Source organism: Arvicola amphibius, chromosome 18, assembly GCF_903992535.2.
Source record: "Arvicola amphibius chromosome 18, mArvAmp1.2, whole genome shotgun sequence".
NCBI lineage: Eukaryota > Metazoa > Chordata > Mammalia > Rodentia > Cricetidae > Arvicola > Arvicola amphibius.
In genome coordinates, this window is record NC_052064.1 from 24,654,970 (window position 1) to 24,676,894 (window position 21,925).

Below are 21,925 nucleotides of genomic sequence, written 5' to 3' on the forward strand. Positions count from 1 at the left end.
CATCCAAATTGTGGCAAATCCACCATTAGAAAGTAGGGAACAGTGCTGTAGGAATTCCTATCGCCAGTAGCCTTTAAGTTACCCACCCACTTGGGCGTGGCTTCTTATACTATATATGCCCATGTAAAGCCTGCGTCTGGCCTCTTTTCCGGCTGCAGGATTCGGTTGCTGTTCCCTGTTCCAGCAGAGGACTGTGACGTGTGTGTCTACCCCTAAATAAATAACCCTTTGTTATACTCAATTCTGAGCTAGTGTGGGGTTTCTTTTAAGCGTCCGTCTTCATAACAGTGTTCCGTCTCCTTTGTGTAGAAATGGTCAATAATAGCTATGTAGTCTGAAACCAAGAGAAGTCAAAATGGATATTTCCAAAAGGTAGCTCCGCAGTGCGTGAAAATAATCCATTCACTCCCAGAAGCTAAGAGACCTCAATAGCATGTCTTACTTTCCCGAAATTATCAGAGGGCATGGAATCAGAGCATCCATGGCCCGCTGGCACAGATGATGTCCTTTTACTGATCTTGTCGGGACTACGAAGTCTGGGTTTCATGTAAGATCATCGATGGGGCGTGGTCTCACACACAGGGAAAGAAGAATATGTAAGAGAAAATCCCGGTTTTAAGGATGACTACTATGCCATATTCGTGTGTACGTCCTTGATGTAAAAAGTCCCTCTCCCTAGGCGCGCTGAGAAGACGGGAACTCTGGCTACGCGCCAGGGGGCGCTGTTTTCCCACGGACAACGATTCTCTAGTGTGACCATGGAGACGGGCTCGTTTTTATTTACCTCTAAATTCCTTCTACAGTTGAACCAGTTGAGTATTTTTCCTCGGTTGTTCCTCCCTTGTGATCGCGTAGTGTTTGGCCCTTACAGTATTACAGGTGTTAGGGTGGTGAGCTGGATCCTACCAACCTGCCGCATGGTGAAAGGCAATGTACTGGAATCCTGTACACCAGGGAGAGCGGAGGAGGAAAGAAAACAAGACTAACCACGCCAAATGACTTGAGAGTTTACTCGGCATTATTGAAACGGCACACCTGAACAGGGCCTCTGGTATCACGCGTGCTTAGGACAGGCCTGGGCTAGGTTTTCAGTTAATTTAGGATTTTTTTTTTTTTAATCTCTATGACTTATGTGCTCAGGACTATCAAATTTTTGCAGAGGATGGTGTCTCTAAAGATGGCTCAGGCCTCCTGTCTCTTCCCAGCACCCACCACAGAGAAGGTCTATCTTCCAAGTCATCTAAATAAAGATGGTGGAGTCATGAAACAAAGCCCCTTACTTGGACAAGTGCCCTGGCTGCCCCTTCCAAACAAGCTGCTGTTTCTAGGAAAAGCCTAGAACCAGTGAAATAGGTTGGTTGGTTGTTTTGTGATGTAGAACAATTTACATAAAACTCTTAATTCACTCCTGAAAGCCATAGATAGCTCCTGCACTCTCTCGTTGCACCTAGGATGGAAATTCCAAGTAGGGCTAATTATGTCAAGGCAGATTAACAAAGCCAGGGATTGTGAGATCCCTCGGAATACAGTGAAGAGCTATGTGGTCAGGTTCCCTAAAAGACGGCTCCTGGCCTGCTGATCCCCTCAGGGTGGAGGAGCTTGTCCCATCTGGCCCTGTCAGAAACATCCAGTTAATGAGATGCAAGGCAAAACTTTGACATAACCAACCTCCCGGTGGTAAGTCTACTGTAAATGCATTGTCCTCCTGCCCACACCCAGTACTGCCCCACTGGAAACAAGAAGTCTAGCTTGACTTGGCTTTCCTCTAAACATATTTAAACTAAAACAGAAACTGACATCATCAGAACAGGCTGAGCTCCCGGTGTTTAGATTTCGAACCACTGCTATAGCGTTTCCACAAATTTCCACAGGATGCTTCTTAATAGCGTTAACAATGGGTTACATACAGGATTAACAGGGGGAAAACCCAATTAAATCATCCAGACAGCTGATCTTTCTGCAAAGGGCGGGATCTCCAGATTGGCTCCCTGACACTGTGCGCTTCAGGCACAGGGCCAAGAGTAGACACACAGTGACTCCGTTGTCTTCAGCTCCCCGTGTCAGTTGGCTGGACTCATGCCCCACTTAAGGCCCTCAATGGGGACTTCCAACAGTGCTGCTCTTTGCCTCGGAGATAACCAGCTGAACGCTATCTGGTGGCAGGCAATTAGCTCACGTAAATAGTGCCAGCACTAAACTCAAGGTCAGGTTACCCCCTGAGAACACCGTGGGACCAAGCCAACCTGGGAAAAGCGGAGCCTGGTCACCTCTGCTGCGCGCTGCATTGTGTAACCGCTGGCTCAGGACGGGCATTGTTTAGGGCTTGTTTACGCCCCTTACGAAATTTACTCAGTAGCACAGCTGAAACCCCGAGTTTCTCACCTAGAGATGACGGGCTTTCTTAGTAGTATGTCCTTCCTACGTGCTTATTGCAGCTGAAACAGATTTTCAAGGTGAGTTTCTGAAGATTTGGGATGTGAGGTTAGAACTTTTTGGAGCGGTGGCCATGTTCCCAATTCATTTTAGGCCTTGTTGGGAGGAATCCCTAAACCACGGTCTATACACACTTTTTTTTTTTTAATGACCTCTGCTTTGAACTCATGTGTTTGGACAACCAATCAGGGCACCCGGTCCTGATTCCATTTTTGGGATTGGGAGGTAAGCCTAGAGATAGAAAGCTCTAGAAAGAGACAGACAGCAGACTGCTTACTGAGTCCCATTCAACCCTATAAGGGCAAGACTTACTCTGCAGAGTCCTTGCTGATGCGGCTGACTTCTCTGCAGGGTAGCAAGGCTTTAACATTTCATGGAGGTCAGGGGAAGCGCCAGGACACTGAGGAAAGAGCCAGCATATCATATGAAAATGGGGGAAAGGTTTAGTAGAAAAAAAAAAAGATCTGTGAGTTCAAGTTTTTCAGCAGGAGAGGAAGATTCCACAGTCAATAAGGAATAAAACAAGAATAAAAGAGTATCTCTGTATCCTGTCCTGGAACTAGCTCGCTCTTATAGACCAGGCTGGCCCCGAACTCACAGAGATCCGCCTGCCTCTGCCTCCCGAGTGCGAGAATTAAAGGCGTGCGCCACCACCACCCGGCTACAGAATACTGATTTTACATAAACTACACCCCTCCTCCCAGGCCACTCTGATATCTCAGTCTATCAACGAATGATCTACAGATATCTGTGGATTAGATCTAGAACCGCAAGTGCGTGGGAGGTAGTGCCGTACGGCCACGCCCCAGGAGTCATGGCAACACTGGAGGAAAGACGTGCGGATTCAGCTGGAGTCGCACCTGGAAAGGGGATCAGAAGCTCAGGAAAGGAAGCTCATCTAAGACACTGTGCTATCTTCTGCTGTTAAGAATGAGAATGTCTGGGCCGGAAGCAGAGATCGTCAGGTAAGGATGTGTGTAGGTCTTTTGTCCCTAAGGCCCACGTGACAGGAGGAGAGACCCGACTCCTGCAAGCCCCCCTTTAACTTGCGCCTGTCTGCCATGACACGCATGCACCTTCCTGCGCCAACAAACACATACAACAACTGTCGTCTTAAAATTCTAAACACAGGTCTATGGAGACTGTTTAGCTCCTGTGAGATGTTGAACTTTGAGACAAACAGCAGCCACTGACAGCTTTTGATAGCGCTGTTTCTTCATCCTCTTTCCAGGAATTCATTATTTGCTAATACGCACCAGATGGCTTGTTTTGGTTTCGTTTGTTTAGGGTGTATGCATATTCGGGTGAGTTTGGAGGCCGGGGGGCGGGGGGGTCAGTGGCAGCGGTGGGTGTGCCCCTCCTGCACCTGGAGTTCCTGGGTTCATGAGTCTGCTTAGCCCTAAGGCTCCATCCGGGGTGGGCCTCTCTGCACCCCTGGTGCTGGGACCACACATGGGCACTGCCACACCCCACTTTTTATGTGGGTGCTGGGATCAGAATTCAGGTTCTCACGCTGCTCAGCGAGCCTTCTTTCGGAGCCTAGGTTGCCTTGTTCTACATTGCTTCAGGGACTGACCTAACTCGGGTGGCAATGGCGTGAAGGACAAACTCAGAGACACAGAAAAACTGAGTTCAGGCGGTCTGGTCCCTCTGATGGTGACACCGCAGCACTGAACGCTCAGCATGCTTGCTGTATAGAGTTTCGAGGGGGCGGGGTTATCGCAGGCCGCGTTGTTGCGTACAGATAAGGAGGCAGAGTTTATGGTGTGCAGCTGAGCAAGGAGATGGGTTTAGCTAATTTCAGTAGTCGCCATGGGCAGTCTGCAGGCTGTAAACAGCCACGAGAGAATGCTACGGTGGAAAATTTCTGCACATACCGTCGGCATTTGCCTTGCTGTTGCTCTAACCCTACCTGAGAAGGCTTTGCCCATCATATGGTCTAAGAGTTTGATTTTTGAAATGGCGGGGCCCATGGCAACAAAACACAACCACTCAGGACTTCATTTGATCCCCCACGCTAAATGTTTTTTTGTTTTTTTTTTTTTTCAAAATGAATGATAGGGATAAAGAAAATAAAAATGATAGCTGGTTGATTGACTATCTCCCCATTGATAATGGTGATATTGAAACACATTTTGGTCACGACTTCATCACTACTAATTTTTATATAAGATTTACCAGAGAACAGCAATTACAACATGACTAAGGACTAACTGACTTTTTCTACTACTTTGAAGATTTAGAATAAGCTGTGTTTTTTTTTTAATTGAGTAAAAAAATGTATAATGTTTAAACTCAGCCATTTCAATTATAGTTTGGCCTTTTTGGTGCTGTCTTGGACTTGGAGTTTTGACCTTGGGATATCAGATTTCCTAAAGAACTGCTTGCTTGTTGCTCGATCCAGTTTCCCTGTATTGCTAGCCCAGTGCCCTGCCCTTACAAAACAAAACAAAAAAAATGGTATATTTTTAAGGTATCTTTGTTTTATGTCATGGTCAGATATAAACATAGAACAAAACATAGAGAAAGAAAATGATTTCAATCTTCCCAGTGGCCGGACGGTGGTGGCGCACGCCTTTAATCCCAGCACTCGGGAGGCAGAGGCAGGCGGATCTCTGAGTTCGAGGCCAGCCTGGTCTACAAGAGCTAGTTCCAGGACAGGCTCTAGAAACTACAGGGAAACCCTGTCTCGAAAAAAAAAAAATCAATCTTCCCAGTGTTCACTTTTATTTTTACTATCCTGACAGGCCTGGGAACTTCTTCCTGAATGCATGTTTCTACGACACTCCCACTTTCTGTGGCTTGCTGTTCTTATGCCTGCTATTTTGCAGAATAATTCATTAAAGAAACTGCATCTGACCTATCTCTGGCAAGATTCTACTTTTCAACAGCATTTTGGCATTTCACTTACAAGCTTGGTACAAGGCATCTAAATTAGGCAGTTACTGAAAATTCTCTTTACAGGTCTGTATAGGTGCCTACAGGTGCGGCGCATTTGCTCATGTCTTATTTTAGTTCATCATACAACACATATACACACACACACATATACATATATGATATATGTGTTCTATATATCAACAGTGAACAGTGGCCGTAGTAGGTTAAAACCAAGACACCAATTTAAGACGTGCTCCTTCCTCTCACTTTTATTCCAATTGCTAGATCAGGCAAGTCAGACTAGAGCACGCCCTCCACGGTAATGAGATCCTTTGAAGCAGACCGGTTGGTGCTTGAACTTTTGTCTGCGACTGGAAGACATCAGCTATGGAGAGGAGGCGGGGTAGGCATGGGAGTCGCTGGTTTTCAACACGAAGCATCAGAGCGTCGTCGTGGTAAACAGAGTGAACAGACCTGGTTGTATTTCTGAGAAAGTCCTCACAAGATGGTTATTATTGTCACCACATTAGAGACGAGGAGACGGAGACTCGGGGGTGTTCCAGTATTCGAGCTCAAACAGCAATGGAGAGGCAAGATTGGGATTCCAGTGCAGCTCAACTTGATGTATTGCTTAGCAGTATTATTCAGAAGGCATCAGAAACATCAATTTGTAAATGAAGGTTCCGCGACCCGGAAGCAAAGCAGTGTTAAGGATCAGGGCTTGTCTCCAGTGCGGATGTCTGGCTGTATCACTTCTGAAGACAGCTTGACTGTGGTCCTCCTAAACTGAGTTTGCTTGATTCTATGGCTTTTCAGATCTTCTCCTGTGCCCTTAAATCTGTGTGATCCTTATCATCCTTCCCCAGATCTGAGACATTTCTCACACCACGAGCTGGGTTCTAACAGGTGTTCCCCATGTGGTAGAAATGTGTTTCATAGAGATGGGTCTCCACTCCCCTAAAATATCTAATGGCTTTTTCTTTTCTCATGAGGATTAGGGCCGGGAGGGTGGCTTGGCCAGCAAATGCCTGCCTTATAGGCATGGGGACCTCCATAAAAAGCAGGGTATGGTGGCATCCATGTGTAATCTCTGTGGTAGAGAGGCAGAGACAAGGGCATTCCTGGGCCTTGCTGAACAGCCAGCCTAGTCCGTGCAGACCAAGGGGAGACTCTGTCTCAAAACAAACTAAAAAAACCAGATGGATGGCTCCTGAGGAGCAATGTCAGAGGTTGACCTTTGGTCTACACACACACACACACACACACACACACACTTCTTTTTAAAGTAACAGTAGCACAAAAGTCAAACTTTGGCTCCGGCCTGTTTGAAGTACCAACCAGATCCATGCTTCCTTTTCCAACCACAGGGAGGGAGGCAGTGAGCTGGTCTCAGAGCTTCAGTGTGAAAAACAGATGTGGAAAACACTGGAATCACAGCCACAAGTGTGGCAGGAAATGGCTCTAAGGGTTTCTGACGCCTCAGGAGCTTCGTGGCTAGCAAGACGGGAGCCCTGCGAGCTGGCTGGAGAAAGGCTGCCCTTCAGCAATCAAGGACAACATCCATGGCTTTAGGGTTGCCGGGATTGTGGACACCACAGAAGGAGAAGACTCGAGGGGGTTTCTCAGTGTTAGGGCTGCATGGAGAATCTTTCCTCTGTCAGGACTCCTGAGGGGAGAGGCCTTGGGGACGTGTTCTGAGTGTGACGGCTGTAGCACATTCCCCGCTGGAGTGATACCCTCTTCTCCCAGCCCCAGGATGCTCTCCCTGTGCCCATGATCATCATCTCCCATGATGCACTTCAAGTACCCAGCTAGAGTGTTAGAGGACCGCGCACTCCACTCCAGATGGCAAACGTTATCCGCTCCTCTGAGGCCTCACCTGAGGAGAGGTGGCGCGCTAGCTTCCAAGGGTGTGTGAGGGCTTGAAACAGTTGCCTTACGTCAATTTTGAATCCTTCACGGTGCTAAGCTCAGCCTAGCCTTTCTCCTTTGGATTGGCAGCAATCCGTTCCTACCTGTTTTCTGACACCAGCAAGTGGAAATCACAACCAAAATGAAGAGACTTGCCATCTAATTCAAGACTGTCAGTCATTTCTTCAGCCAGGGAAGCAGCTAGGTTCATGAGTCCTAGAACTAACTTTCAGCAGGCCCTCACGTCGAACTCGGCCACTCGAGGTTTCCAAGTTCAGCACCTCCATCTGGGCTACTGGGATGCCTCTCTTGAATCTGCTGTCACTTTCCAGAGGAACGAAATGAGCACAGTGCCAGCTCCTTGCGTGTGCATTTCTGCATCACGAGGGTTCCAACATCCGTGGGGAATAGGTTTCTTTCCAAATCAATTTTGGATACCGGCTGGTTCTGATCAAAGAAAATCAACTATTGTACACGATTTTTTTCCTTTCGTTTTTAAACTTCAGATTTTTGTTTTTTATTTTTGTGAAACTGCATTGTCCGAACTGATCGTAGAACTTGAAGGTTCAATCTTCTGGATTCAGTTTATGTCCTCGGTACCTGGTGGGATTACCAGCCTGCACTTCTGCCGGGCGGCGGTGGCGCACGCCTTTAATCCCAGCACTCGGGAGGCAGAGGCAGGCGGATCTCTGAGAGTTCGAGACCAGCCTGGTCTACAAGAGCTAGTTCCAGGACAGGCTCCAAAGCTACAGAGAAACCCTGTCTCGAAAAACCAAAAAAAAAAAAAAAAAAAAAAAAAAAAAAAAAAAAAAAAAAAAAAAAAAAAAAAAAAGCCCAAACCAGCCTGCACTTCTGTGTCCAGCTGCTTACATTTAATTTAGTGATTAAATCACTAAATTATTTGCCAGGTCGTGGTGGTGTTGGCTTAAGCCTTTAATCCCAGCACTCAGAAGGAAGAGGCAGGTGAATCTCTGTAAGTCCAAGGCCAGCCTGGTCTACAGAATGAGTTCCAGGACAGGCTCCAAAGCTATACAGAGAAACCCTATCTCTAAAAAAACAATAATAATAATAATAATGTAAATGTCTGTTTGTTTATGGTGTGTGTGTGTGTGTGTGTGTGTGTGTGTGTGTGTGTGTGTGTGTGGAGGGTGCCATGGTGTGTCTGAGGAAGCCAGAGGACAGCCTGCAGAAGCCAGTTCTCTCCTCCTAGTTCAGACCATCACATTGGTGGCTGGCTGGCTTCTTTACACTGAGCCATCTCATCAGCCCAGAGTTGCTGTTTTGGGGACAATTCTTTAAGAATTAATGTGGAAAGGAAAGAAACTGTCCTTGTGAACCATTGGGGAGCAATGGATAAAGGCAGCAGCCCCTGAGAGGCTTTATATTATCATCACTAGTGGTGGTGGTAGGATGTGTGTGTGCTTGTGTGTGTGCTTGTGTCTATGTGTCTGTCTGCTCATGTGTGCATGTGTGTGTGTGTGCTTGTGTGTGTGTATTGGGTGAGTGCGTGCATGCAAGTAGATGTCAGGGAACAACTGTGTGGACCTGCTTCTCTCCTCCCCCTCCCTATGGGTTTTGGGGATTGGATTCAGCTTGCCAGGCTTGGACCACAGGTGCTTTCGTTCACTGAGCCACCTCCCCAGCCCTGGTCATTTTTTGATTTGGATTTTGAAGGCTTTAGGAGGAGGCTGCCAAACAGAAGAAAAGGCGAAGAACCACAGGAGCAAAGGCCGGACACGCCGTGCCAGGAAACATCAGATCTGCTGGAAGCCAGATGTTGCAGATGAAAACAGGATGCCAGGCAGATAGAAAAGACCTAGCCCTTTGCCCTCCAAAGGATGGAGCAGGGTGAGTCATCACACTGTACTGGGCACAGGCTGAAGGAGACCACGGCAGAAGAACCAGTCGCTGGAGGAAACTGAATCAAGGCGGCAGGAGAAGAAAACTGCATCTCAGAGCCGTGGGCAGAGGGTGAGTGACGGGAGGAGATGGGTGATGTGACAGAGATTCCTAGTTTGGGGGATGGTCCAGACGGAGATCTCCACTACCCCTCCCTATCTTCCTACAGACCGGTCCTCTCCCGTCCCCACCTCTGTTCTTTCTATGTCTTTTTTGTCCTGTGAGGCTCCATCTCTGTACACTCTCTCTGCCTCCCCGTGTCAGGTTCTCTACACATCACTTCCACTCCCTGTTCCCTAAGGACCAACTCCTGCGTGGGCTGCATCCGATCCGCTTCCTGGTAGTTCCACGTGATGCTTCTGACTTTGTGCATCTTTCATTCAAGTCTCATAAAATTCTCCCATGCTCCATTCCACTACTGATTACAAAATTTGCTTCGTATTTTCCAATAAAGAGATTCTAATGAAGTCAGTTCTTTTTTCCACGCTGTTCAGAGAAGTCGCTCATCCTGGTTGTTTATCAGAATTCTCTCAAGGTATCAAAGTCAAACAAGCAAAGCCTGGGCTTACATCCGACTCTCTGAGGCAGATCTTTGAAGATAGAAAACCTGGCATCTGCCTCGCTATGTGCCAGGGCAACACTGGCACACCAAAGAATGGAAGCTACCAGTAAGGTAGCAGGACAGGGGTTCTAGTAAGGTTCTCAGTTTCAGAGAGCTGGTGGGGTAGAGTACAGGCTTCCAGTGTAAAAACATGGCCTGGATTTGTGGCGGTACACACCTGTGACCCTGCACCTGTGGTGGTGCACACCTGTGACCCTGCACCTGTGGTGGTGCACACCTGTGACCCTGCACCTGTGGTGGTGCACACCTGTGACCCTGCACCTGTGGTGGTGCACACCTGTGACCCTGCACCTTGGTGGTGCACACCTGTGACCCTGCATCTGTGACAGCGTGCACCTGTGACCCTGTATCTGTGACAGTGTGCACCTGCGACCCTGCATCTGTGGCGGTGCACACCTGTAGCCCTAGTGCTGGGGGTAGGTGGACACAGATGGATTCCAGGTTCTCAAAAACTGAAGATGGAAGGTAATCTAGAAGCCACCTAACGCTGACCTCAGGCTTCCACACACAAGTGAGCACACATACACGCACACACAAGAGGGTGTGCTAGTTGATCTTGTCAAGTTCACACAAACCTAGACATGTCTGGGAATCTCACTTGAGGAATGGCTGCCATCAGACTTGTCTTTTGGCAACTCTGGGCTCTTCCCTTGGCTATGATGGTCATGGGAGAGCCCAGCCTCCCGTGGGCAGTGCTACACCTTAGCAGGGGGTCCTAGGTGCTCTAAAGCAGGCTGAGCAAACCACAGAGAGCAAGCCAGTAAGCAGCACTCCTCTGGTCTCTGCTTCAGTTCCTACCCTGAGTTCCTGCCCTGACTTCCCTCCATGAAGGAGTATAAATAGTAAGCTGAAATAAATTCTTTATTTCCCAAGTAGCTTTTGGGCATGGTGCTTTATTACAGCAATAGAAAGCAAACCAAGCTGGGTTAGGTGGGAGGTATAAAGGGTTGGGGGTCATGCAGCCTGATTTCGGACCAGTGCGTGAGTGCTTATCCAACGGGTCTCCAGAGGATGCGAAAGCCCATGGGGACAGTCTCACTCGGTGAGGACCATTGCTGGGACCCTGCAGCTTTCTTCTCTCTCACAATATTGATGACTCTCTCGGCGGTTTTTAGTGTCACTTTGTCAGCCACACATGGGACAGATGTGCTCATTCCTGCAAACCCTATTTTTTTTTCTAAAATATTTTCCCCTAAAATTCTTTGGAAGCTGAGGCTTCTCAGGTTTCCTGTCTGGAGGGTGCCAGCTGCCACTCCAGACCCTGGGAGCTGTCCCGATTCAGTGCTGACAGGATTGGAGGCAATTCACCCCTTTTTCCATAAAGATGGTTTGTTCAGTTTTAAATGATATTATCGTTCTTGAAAAGGTGTGCCTATGTTTATCGCTTTTTAGTTTAGACAGGATGTACCTGGTTTCATATTTCGCCAAGCTAGCAAAATGGCAAGTGTTGTTTTCTGTTTAAACGATGTTTTGATGTAAAGTGGGGGGCATATTTTTGCCAGAGGTTAGCACTGGCGGATGGGAAAATTGTTAGTACGGAAAAGCATGTTTGTTTTTGATGTGTAAATAAGGATGGCTGGTGTTATTTGGGACTAGCCGCTTGTGTGGAACTCATCTGGCAGACGGACACTTCATTTCTTCTAGCCAACGTCCCTTCCCTGTCTCAGAACCTAAACCCAGGCTGCGACAGGACCATGACGTAAAAGAAAGTGGAACTTCAAATCCAAAAGGAGGGAGGAGATTCGGGGGCAGCAAGGCAATGTAAGCTGTCACTTCCGGCATCCTCTGCCGGCCCTCCCTCCATAAGCCCATGGCTTCTCTTCAGTAGTTCCCCAGGATCTCTCTGCCAGAACATGAGGGGCTCCCCAAACCAGAACAAAGCGGACTGTAGGGAGTGCTGAGAGGGGAGGGATGCGGAGTGGACTGTGATCCAGAGGGGGATTGTGCCGTCAGCCGCCCTGGCAGGAAGCCTACTTTCTCCCTGCGCCATCTCCCGTGCTCTAAGCCGAACCCACAGAGGCTCCAAATGTCCCCTGGTCACAGTCAGACAGTTAGAAAACGACAGCGCGTGAATTTTCCTGGAAGCTCTCGCTCCTTACATTTAAAGAGGGCAGGAAGCTAGAGGGATTCTGTGTTTGGACAGGATAGGAAAGGGCAGAGATGTTTATGCAGCTGAAGACAGTGGGTTCAGTTTAATGCCCGAGTTTAAAGCATCCGCGACCGTGTCTACAGAGATAGAACATTCTACCTGTTCTCTACCCTATGTCTTATTTTAACACAGTTTTAGTAGAGCACATACTTCCTTTGAGCAGTTTGGTGTGGGTGCCCAATGTGGAAACTAACTGAGGGCGCTGCTTTGGCTAACGGGAAAGGGGGGTCCTCAAGACATCAGTGCCATCCTAGCTCTCCCGGTAGGCATCTTCCCGAGACGCGGTGACTCTTACCTACGGCTTCAAACTCAGTTTAGAACAGCCCAAGTACTTCTACATACCGGTTGAGCGAATGGGTCCAGGAAGTAAACAAGAGCCATATGCAGGTGATAGCTCCGTGTCTTCGCTCAGATGGAATAACATGGCCAGACAGGGGTGGCTCTCAACACCTAGAGGACCCCTCCCTGTTGTCATGGATACTCCTATGACCTACGGGAGACCAGAGCCAATCACAGGCCTTGCTGGGTGCCTCATGCAAGGGCATGAACCCCGTCACTCAGGGGCTACACTGTGTGGTTGGCCACCTGCTTATTTTAGCATTTCTGCCAGTGAGGATGAGCGACCCCAGAAGACAATTTCCATCTGCTCAAACAATAATTATCTTATTTCTCAGCTCCTGGAGGGGAGCGGGGGGGGGGGGGTGGGGGGGTGGGGTGGAAACGGCGCAGGCGCAGTTCAGCATGGCACACGTTACAGCCATCTTTGTCCTGGCTTTCCCAAGACAGGAGGATCCTGTGAACATGGAGCGTTCAATGTCAGCATCCCAAAAGCCCTGGGAAAGCCAGGGAAACTGTCACCCTCTAACTAAACTTCACAAACTTTAGGATGTTCGCTGGCCTGTGACACTTAGGATCAGACACTATGTGGAGACTGCCCAGAGAAACAAATCCATTATATAAAGGTGTTCTGTAGAAATCCAGTTCCTCCTCTCCCATATTCAGCAAATACACTCAATGTCTCAGCGCAGAAAACAAATGAAAATCCAGTTAGATTACAACATTTAGTTAAATATCAATCTAAATGCTTCTGTTGGAGTATGTTTTTTAATGTGTAACTAACACTTAAATCAGATTTTGAGAAAAGATTATTTCCCTTATGTAGGTGGGCTTCATCCAGCTAGTTGAAGGTCTAAATAGAAGAAAAACAAAACAGACCAAAACAAAAGCTAAATGCTTTCCGCTCCCACAAAGGCAGCTTCCTGCCAACAGACCACTTTCACAGTTCAGCTGCCCCCTTTCCTGGGCCTCAACCCCACTTCACTAACACACTGACTCCCTCTCCCTCTCCCTCTCTCTCTCCCTCCCTCTCCCTCTCCCTCTCCCTCTCCCTCTCCCTCTCCCTCTCCCTCTCCCCCTCCCCCCTCCCCCCTCTCCCCCTCCCCCTCCCCCTCCCCCCTCTCTCTCCTCTCTCTCTCTGTCGTCTCTCTCTCTGTCTTTCTCTCTGTCTCTCTCTGTCCTTTTGTCTCTCTGTCTCTGTCTATCTCTGTCTCTCTCTCCCTCTCTCTCACTCTGTCTCTCTGTCTCTCTCTCTCTCCCTTTCTCTTTCTCCCCTCTCTCTCCCTCTCTCTCTCCCCTCTCTCTCCCTCTCTCTCACTCTGTCTCTCTGTCTCTGTCTCTCTCTCCCTTTCCCTCTTCCTCTCTCACTCTCTCTCTCCCTCTCTCTCTTTCTCTCTTCCCCCCTCCTTGCTTCCCTACCCTCTAATCTCCAATTTATCCATATACATATGTACTTTTATATACATGTATGGAACTGATGGGGAAAACCAGATTTTTACTAGAACTATCCAGCCTGGTAAAGTTTGAATCCTTGAATGCTTAAAACAACTTCTCCACAATTTTTAAAAATAATTACTTGTCATTCAAATATCTGTTGAGTCTTCTCAAAGCTCATCACATAGTTGCATGCTTAGAATACAAAGATGGAGGGGCCACCAACTGCAGAAACACTCGGGTTAGTTCACTGAATCCTGACTTCCACAGACTGGATGCTTCTCTGATCCTGGGTCATGATTTTTACGGTCATACCCCAAGGCCAGCCTTCCTGGCCTTCTAACTCTCAATCCAGTGATTTCGTAGCCTAGAGATTTCCGTAATGAGCAGAGTCTGCACCCTCTTTTCTCCTCCTCCTCTTAGGTTCACGTCTCAGCAAGCTCTTGTGGATCTTTATTCTTTCCTGCATCTTCCCACTTGGTCTTTCTTGGTTCTCTTGAGGGGCAAAGTAAAATTTCTTCTTCACTTTAGCCTGGACTACTGTTACATGTGTACAAACGTGCCTACACCATATCACACACACACACACACACACACACACACGTGCGTGCGCACACACACATACACTAACACATAGACATACATTAACACACATGTACACTAACACAGACACATGCACACACATACACTAATACACACATACTAACACATACACACATTAACACACACATGCACACACATACACTAATACATACACATACACACATTAACACACACAAACATGCACACACATACACTAACACACATGCATACATACACACACACTTTTATTTAGCACGTGCAAAGGTAAAAGCTTTCTTCTCTGCTCCACTCAGCGTTGCAGCTCCAAGCAGCTTCTGCTTGGCAGGTCGGCTCCATCCTTGGCAATGTTGCAGGTTTTGGAGGAACTTGATGAGCAGCCTCAACACGACACGATTTGACGCTTCTGGGGAGCACTTGAGATTCTTGGCTGGTTTATGGCACACTCTCAGGGCGGCACTCACAGGCTCTTGTTCCTAGAATTGATGCTGGAATCTGGACACGGCTCCAGCAGGACCAGCTTAGGGACAGAGCACCTGACTGAAGACATGACTGGAACCGCCCTCATGTTAGGGATTTCTTAACTTACACGTTGTGGCTAGGATTCCCAGGAACCTCTCTGCTCTCTTCTATAGCGAGAAGTATATTATTTGTGTTTTAATAAATAAAGCTTGCCTGGTGACCAGAGGGCAAAGCAGCCACACTAGTCAGCTATACCGGCTGTGAGTTCAAGGCCACCCTGGGTTACATAAGATTGAATCTGTCTAAAAGAGAAACAGAGCTCACACAGAGGTGATTCCAGCACTTGGGAACCCGTGCCTTTAATCCCAGCACTAGGGAGGTGGAGACAGGAGCAATATGGCTGGGTGGAGAGAGGAATATAAAGGGGAAGAGACAGGAACTCAGTGGAGTGTGGAGCCTGAGGATTCATAGAGAAAGATTCTTGCCCCTTTGCTCTGAAGTGTCACCAAAAACAACATTACAAAACCTCTCATGCCACCATTGTTCCTGTACTGATCACATTATAGCAATAACCACTTCAAATGACAGAATCTTGGCTTCTTCTGACGACGCCACAAGCCGATCAAGGCCAGATAAGTATTTCAGCTGTTACAATATCATTGCAGATCAGAGGGTGGCCCAATGGTTTACCACCAGCAGTGGAAACCCAAGCTTATCTCTGGAGGTCTACCCTCTGTGGTTGCTCCCATGACAATGTCCTAGGAAGGCTTCTATAGAAAACAGAAACTAAGGTGAAAATTTGATGTGCTAATTTTCATTTTAGGGTAGAATTCCAGAGCAAATGAGGAATGAGGCAGAGAATAAGGAAGAACAACTATAAAGGCCTGTGTGGCCAAGCTGGCTAGAACTCCGTGACAAACAAAGCCATGGCCCAGTCTCGTGAAGACATCTGGAAAGAAACCACAGAAAAACAATGGCTTCTTGGGAAAGTTTGGGCTGTTGCAAGGAGAGAGGCCACTTGATCGTTCCCGGCTGCTCAGCCCCAAAATAATTGCACAGAAACTGTATTAATTAAATCACTGCTTGGCCCATTAGCTCGAGCTTCTTATTGGTTAACTCTTACATCTTAATTTAACTCATTTCTATTAATCTGTGTATCGCCATGTGACAGGGGCTTACTGGCAAAGTTTCGGCACATCTATCTCTGGCAGCAGATCCATGGCTTCCCTCTCTCTGCCTTCCTTCTCCCAGCACTCAGTCCAGTTTTCCCTGCCTACCTAAGTTCTGCCCTATCAACAGGCCAAGACAGTTTTTTTTTAAATTCATCAACCAATAAAAGCAACACATAGACAGAAGGACCTCCCACACCACTGGACAAGCAGGGGTTGAAATAGTCTTGCTCAGACGTTCTTATATTTCTTACCATCTATTGCTCAGAGATCTCATTATACCCAGCTCCCCCACATCTGAGGTGCGCCAACCCCAGCTAGTGCCACCCCTGCGCTTCTAAGATCCTGCCTGGGAAGCGTGTGCCTGCCATGTTACGCTTCCTGGCTTGGGGCTGCCTGTTGTTGCTTCTCAACCCCAAGGGTCCCTAGCAGAAGGCAGGACTCACCCTGGAGCATTGGGATGGGCTATTGAGAGTCTTTTTGATTGGGGAAGAATTTCGGTCACCAGAAGAGCAATTGGGACGCACATTCCGGGAATCTGGAAGGCCCAGGTTTTAAAGATGCAAAGATGGGTCCCTCACCACCTTACTAAGGACCTTCGCTCATTCAGGACCCCAGAGGCCCAAGGAACTAAAAGATTTTGTGTAGATCGTTTGATTCTGTCTCCCACTTTCCACCTGAGAGCAGATGGAAAAGCCTCAAGAGACACTCCCAAACGAAATAAACACTTGTGGGGCAGGGGTCTGCTGCCTGCCTCCTCCCGGTCTTCATTCCAACAGCGCTGCACTGATAAGGCGGGTGGGGGGGGGGGGCTTCCAGCCCTCTTCTTCTGTCTTTTCCGGTCTCTTGAAGGTGTTTAGTGAGGTCATGTCTAAAAGCCATCTCGAAGGGAAAACGCTATGTGGTTGTGAAAGCCTGTTGTTGGGGGAGCAAAAACAAAAACCTTTCATCAGCATCATCAGCCTTCCTTGCAGATGAATTGGCGTGAGTCACGAGAAGCTGCGTTCGCAGAGCACAGACGCATCTTTAGGCATGAGGCAGAGGAGGAAGAGGAGTCCACAAAAGTCACGGCGCTCTGTGGGGGTGACTGCCTCTCTTCGTTTTAGTCCCTGAAGGTCAAGGGTGACTCAGAGGACTCCCCTTCTGACTCTTGGCCTCTTGTGAAAACGGAAGCCTTGGATTCAGCGCTCCGGTAGCACAGGGGACGTTTGAAGCCATCGTTACAGGTTAATGAGCACCTAGGACAGAAACACCATATCTCTTGGAAATATCTTTAATGTTGCTTTCTCTTGGTAGAGACGTGACCCGGGGCCCCATTCGGAGACTCCAGCTGTCCTGATATCTGTGCTAAAGGGTACAGAGTGCTGGAAGGTGCGAGTCTGAACTCTGCCTTCAATCACCCAGTGTAGCGACCAAAGCCGTCAGAAACAGTCATGGGATCCACCATCCTTTTTTTCTTTAAAGGAATTTTACTTATTTTACTGTGCTTATATTTATTTTTTGCTGGGAGTCGTGCGTGTCATCAGAGGACAACTTAGGTGGGGAGCTGGCTCTGTCTTTTCAGTGTGTGGGACCTGGGGCTTGAACTCGGGTCTTCAGGCTTATCTGCGAGTCCCTTTGTCCACTAAAACCACCTCACCAACCCAGTCTTCTTTCTTCTTATGCTCCAGATAATATTCTGTGAAACTTCTTGCTTTATTTTCCGTCTGAGATTTAAAAAAATAAGTCTTACTTTCCATCTGAGATCAAACAAAACAGTCTTTTACTTCTAACAAGCTAAAATCTGTTTCCTATCATGTTTTAAATTAGCCTAGCAGCCTAATTGTTTGAGTATCTGCCCCATTTCAGCTTGGGGAAAAAAAACTGATGAGCTGTCTTCAGATTTCCAAGAGTAGGTGCCAACCACCATATGCCCTGAGGCTGGCTTGGGGTGTCTCTGCCAAAAGGAGAGCACCGTTTCTGACTTCGTGGTAAAGAGCCGCAGAGCTCTGGAGAAGCAGAGCTCTGGAGAAGCAGAGCTCTGGAGAAGTGACCCCATGCTCTGGGGTCTCCAGCATCTGCCTCCACCACAGAAGGATCCACTAATATCTAAGCGCAAAAGCAGATGAGCGCACTTCACGAAGGCAAGATCTTCACATCCACTGAGCTAATGAGAGCTGGACTCTGGGCCTGCCAGATGCTGCTCAGAGCTGAAAGCAACCTCTCCCAGAACAGAAGGAATAGCAACTTCTTCCCGTGCATGTGGCATGGCCCGTGGCCTCCCTTCCACAAAGAGAAGGCTGTGGCCCTCCTGTGGCATCACGAGGCTGAGAACCAAGACATACAGAGTCACATAGCCATCTTCCTTACTTTGCTTTAGATTGAGGAATTTTTGAGAGCACCTACTTCTAAGGCCCAGGAGGTCAAGCAAAGCTCACATAAATCCAGGAGGAGCAATCTCTGAAGCTTCCTTTTTGGTTTCTGATGGGGCATCATGTAGCCAAGGCTGGTCTCCAGCTTGCCATTTAACTGAGGGTAACCTCGAACTTCGGATCCTCCTGTATCTACCTCCCAAGAGCTGAAATCACAGGTATGGGCCACCATACCCAGCTTATTTGGTACTGAGGATCAATCTAGGTGTAAGTAGCAGCCATGTTTGATGTCTCTGAAATCACAAGGTGCTGTCTCTAAGCACTGCAATGATTCTGAGGAAACACAGGAAGCAACATCTACAAAAACATAAAACGGTCACTTGCCCCTGTAATCCAGGCATCGACACCGACACCACGTACTGGTTTTAGCCCACAGGCACAGGGTTATAAATAACGTGTACATTTTTTACCGAAGAACTATCTGTATATTTGGGGTTGTACATGTGGCATGGTGCACATGCAAGGGTCAGAGGACAGCCTTCCAGGAGTCAAGCCACTGCACCCAGCTTTCTACACACCCTCCAAAAACGACACTCAGATTGGCAGCCTTGGGCAACAAGACTTTTACCTATAGAGCCATCTCGATGACCTCTAAAGTACTAATTATTTTTAGGGGAAATGAGTTATAAAACTTGGGCCTTTAGTGGGTAAGGGAGCTTGCTGCCAAGTCTGCTGACCCACACGGCAGGAGAGAATTGGTTATTGTCAGTTGTCTTCCACAAGCACACTGGGAACTCACACAATAAATAAACACATCCACTTGCTCAGTAATTATAATATAAATGCAAAAACTAAAAATAACTGTTATAGCCTATTTCTCTCTGTGTGAGTGTGTGTGTGTGTGTGTGTGTGTGTGTGTGTGTTGTTTTGTTTTTCAAGACAGGGTTTCTCTGGATAGCCTTAGCTGTCCTGGAACTCACTCTGTAGACCAGGCTGACATAGGACTCGCAGAGATCCACCTGCCTCTGCCTCCTGAGTGCTGGGATTAAAGGAGTGTGCCATCACCACCTGATTTATAATTTTTGGCATATTTCTTGTGTGTGTGTATGTATGTTTGTGGTATGTCATCCTGGTTGATTTTTTTTTCTGTGTGTATGTGTGTGTTGGTTGATTTATTTTATTTATTTTGTCAACCTGACACAAACTAGCCTTCTAGCAAGGGGATCCACAACTGAGACAAGGTCTCCCCAAGATTGGGCTGTAGACAAACCTTGGAGCATTTTCTTAATTAGTGATTAATGTGAGAGGACCCAGCTCACTGTGGTTGGCGCCACCTCTGGTCAGGATGTCCAGGATGTCATGATAGAGCCGAGGGCTGAGCAAGCCTGGGGAACAAGCCAGCAAGCCTCTGCTTCAGTCTCTGCCTCCAGGATCCTGCCTTGAGTACTCCCCTGACTTCCCCCACAAAGACCTGGGAATTGTATCCGAAATAAACCCTTTCCTTCCTAAGTAACTTTTGGTCACGATGTTTGGTCAGAACAATAGACACTGTGACTAAGACATAAGTACCCTGTGTGCAGAAACGCGTGCCGGCCCGAAGCAGATGTCACACATCTTCCTCAGTTGGTGAACTCATTTACATGGGTTCTGGGGGGTCAGACTCAGGTCACTAGACTTGCATGACAAGCATCTCTACCGGCTGACCCATCCTGGGCCCTCCACCTTATTTTTGGAGTCAGTCTCTTATTGATCCCAGCGAGAACTTGCTGAGTCAGCTGGGCTGATGGGCCAGCAAGCGCCAGGGATGGTGCTGATGCTGTCTCCACAGCGCTGGGGTGACAGGGACATGCTGCCACATCTTGCTTTTTTGCCAGGATGCTGAGGATCTGAACTCAGGTCCTCAGGCTCGTGTGACAAGCACTAACAACGAGCCATCTCCCAGCTGCTAGTATTATATTTTTTTAATAGCATATTATTCAACTTACCATTGGGTAGTGGGATTGGATGTGAATTTATCTTATTTTGCTCATTTTTATTTCAGCATTTTCCCCAAGTCTTTTCCAATTCAACATTATTTACATGAACAATTTTAGCCCTTAAGAAAGAAAACAAGGTTCCTTGGGGGGGGGGCACGACACGGATAGGACTCAAAAGTGAACAAGTGTAAAACGGAAAATAAACACAGATAAAATACAGAAATCGAGAATGATTAGAATTGTCTTCAAAGGGATGGCTTTACTTTTCTAATGTGTCGCTTACTCATGGTTAGTCCACCGCTCCACAGTCTCAAGACACACTGCGCGTGCGCACGCGCACACACACACACACACACACACACACACACACCTGATCCACCGCTCCACAGTCTCATCAAGATGCACAGCACACACACCTGAAATTGACAGTGTCGTAGTTCTGTGCGCTTAAATAAAGCAGAGAGACCCTTTCCGTACACAACTCGGCTTCCTCCAGTGATACCGTTTTGCTAAACATAATTTGACATCATACTGACACCACGGGCAGGCTGCGGCTTGTCTTAGGAGATTGACCGTTATACGACAGGACAGCTGTTCTGCTGGGTGATTGTCTCAGAAACTGAAAATGTGTGTGTGCGCAAATGATTCCTTTGTGAGAACCCAGCGTTAATATCAAGAGTCCCTGGGTCTGAAACACAAACATAGCACGGGATGCTTTATTAGCAGCAAGGGGGTACCGCTTTTCACAAGAAACCACCAAATGCGCCCACGAGTTTACATCCTAGAGGCAGTGGCTGTGTGGCCCTTCTTCACTTTCCCCCATGGTTGTCTGAAAAGTTCCTGCACCCCATAAGGCCCTCCGCTGACACAGCAATCCAGATCAGACCAAATCAAACCGAATCAGAAAAAGCCCAGGTTTAATGGGTAAAATGCTCCCGGGTGGCTTTCCAGCCCCTTTCTGATCCCCAGAAAGGAGACAGACGGGAAAGAGAGACCAGAAAACCCCATGTCTGTTTTCTGGGGAGGAGAGGTGGTTTAAATACCATGTGGGAGTGGTCTTGAGCATCTCTGGGGGAGGGGTCATCATTTGGTGGGAGTTCTGAGATGTGGCAGGGTGTGGAGAGAGATGGGGAGGGGCTTGGGGTGGAGTTACCACCCGAACATTCCAGACTCTTTGGCATATGGATGCCAGGGGCTGGGGCGCAGCTTCCTCCAGAACATTGTCCTTGCTTTCTCACTGTTTCGTGATGACTCATCACGGTTTCAACGTCACCTGTGCCATTTCTATTGACGTAGAGAATCACTTGGATGACAGTGGAGAAACTTCTGTCCTGCGAGCCTGGTAGAAAACTCCCGTAGCTGCAGTGACGCGGGTCACGCGTTCCCTCGTTCTTCCAGCCCTCTCGTTTTTCGTGGCTGTATCTTTTTGAGCTCTGTGCTCCTAGGTAGGAAGATGAGTGATAAGCCTGTGGTTTACCCCAGCTATTACTCACTTTCTAGATAAGCAAGGCCCCTTTTCCCCCTCTTCCTCTTGTTCTGGTCCAACCTCCAGGCTTTCTGTTACTCATCAGCCAGAACTCGGCAGCGGAGAGGAAAATCAGCAGAAAATGCAAATTCAGCCTCCTCTGGTGCGGTGGCTGGACCTCACCCTGCCACGTAAGAAGGCTGATTTGAGGGCCACAGTCAGGCTTGGGGTCAGAAATGTGATAGCATTATTGTGCGAC

The 21,925-nt window shown here is 47.9% G+C and overlaps 1 long non-coding RNA gene across 1 annotated transcript; it reads left to right on the forward strand.

The window, feature by feature from the left end:
• Window positions 1-2,345: 2,345 nt before the first annotated feature.
• LOC119803785 lies at window positions 2,346-9,035 on the forward strand. The gene is made up of 3 exons (XR_005283725.1): window positions 2,346-2,453; window positions 3,138-3,398; window positions 8,899-9,035. It is a non-coding gene; the product is annotated as an uncharacterized LOC119803785 (long non-coding RNA).
• The last annotated feature ends 12,890 nt before the right edge of the window (window positions 9,036-21,925 follow it).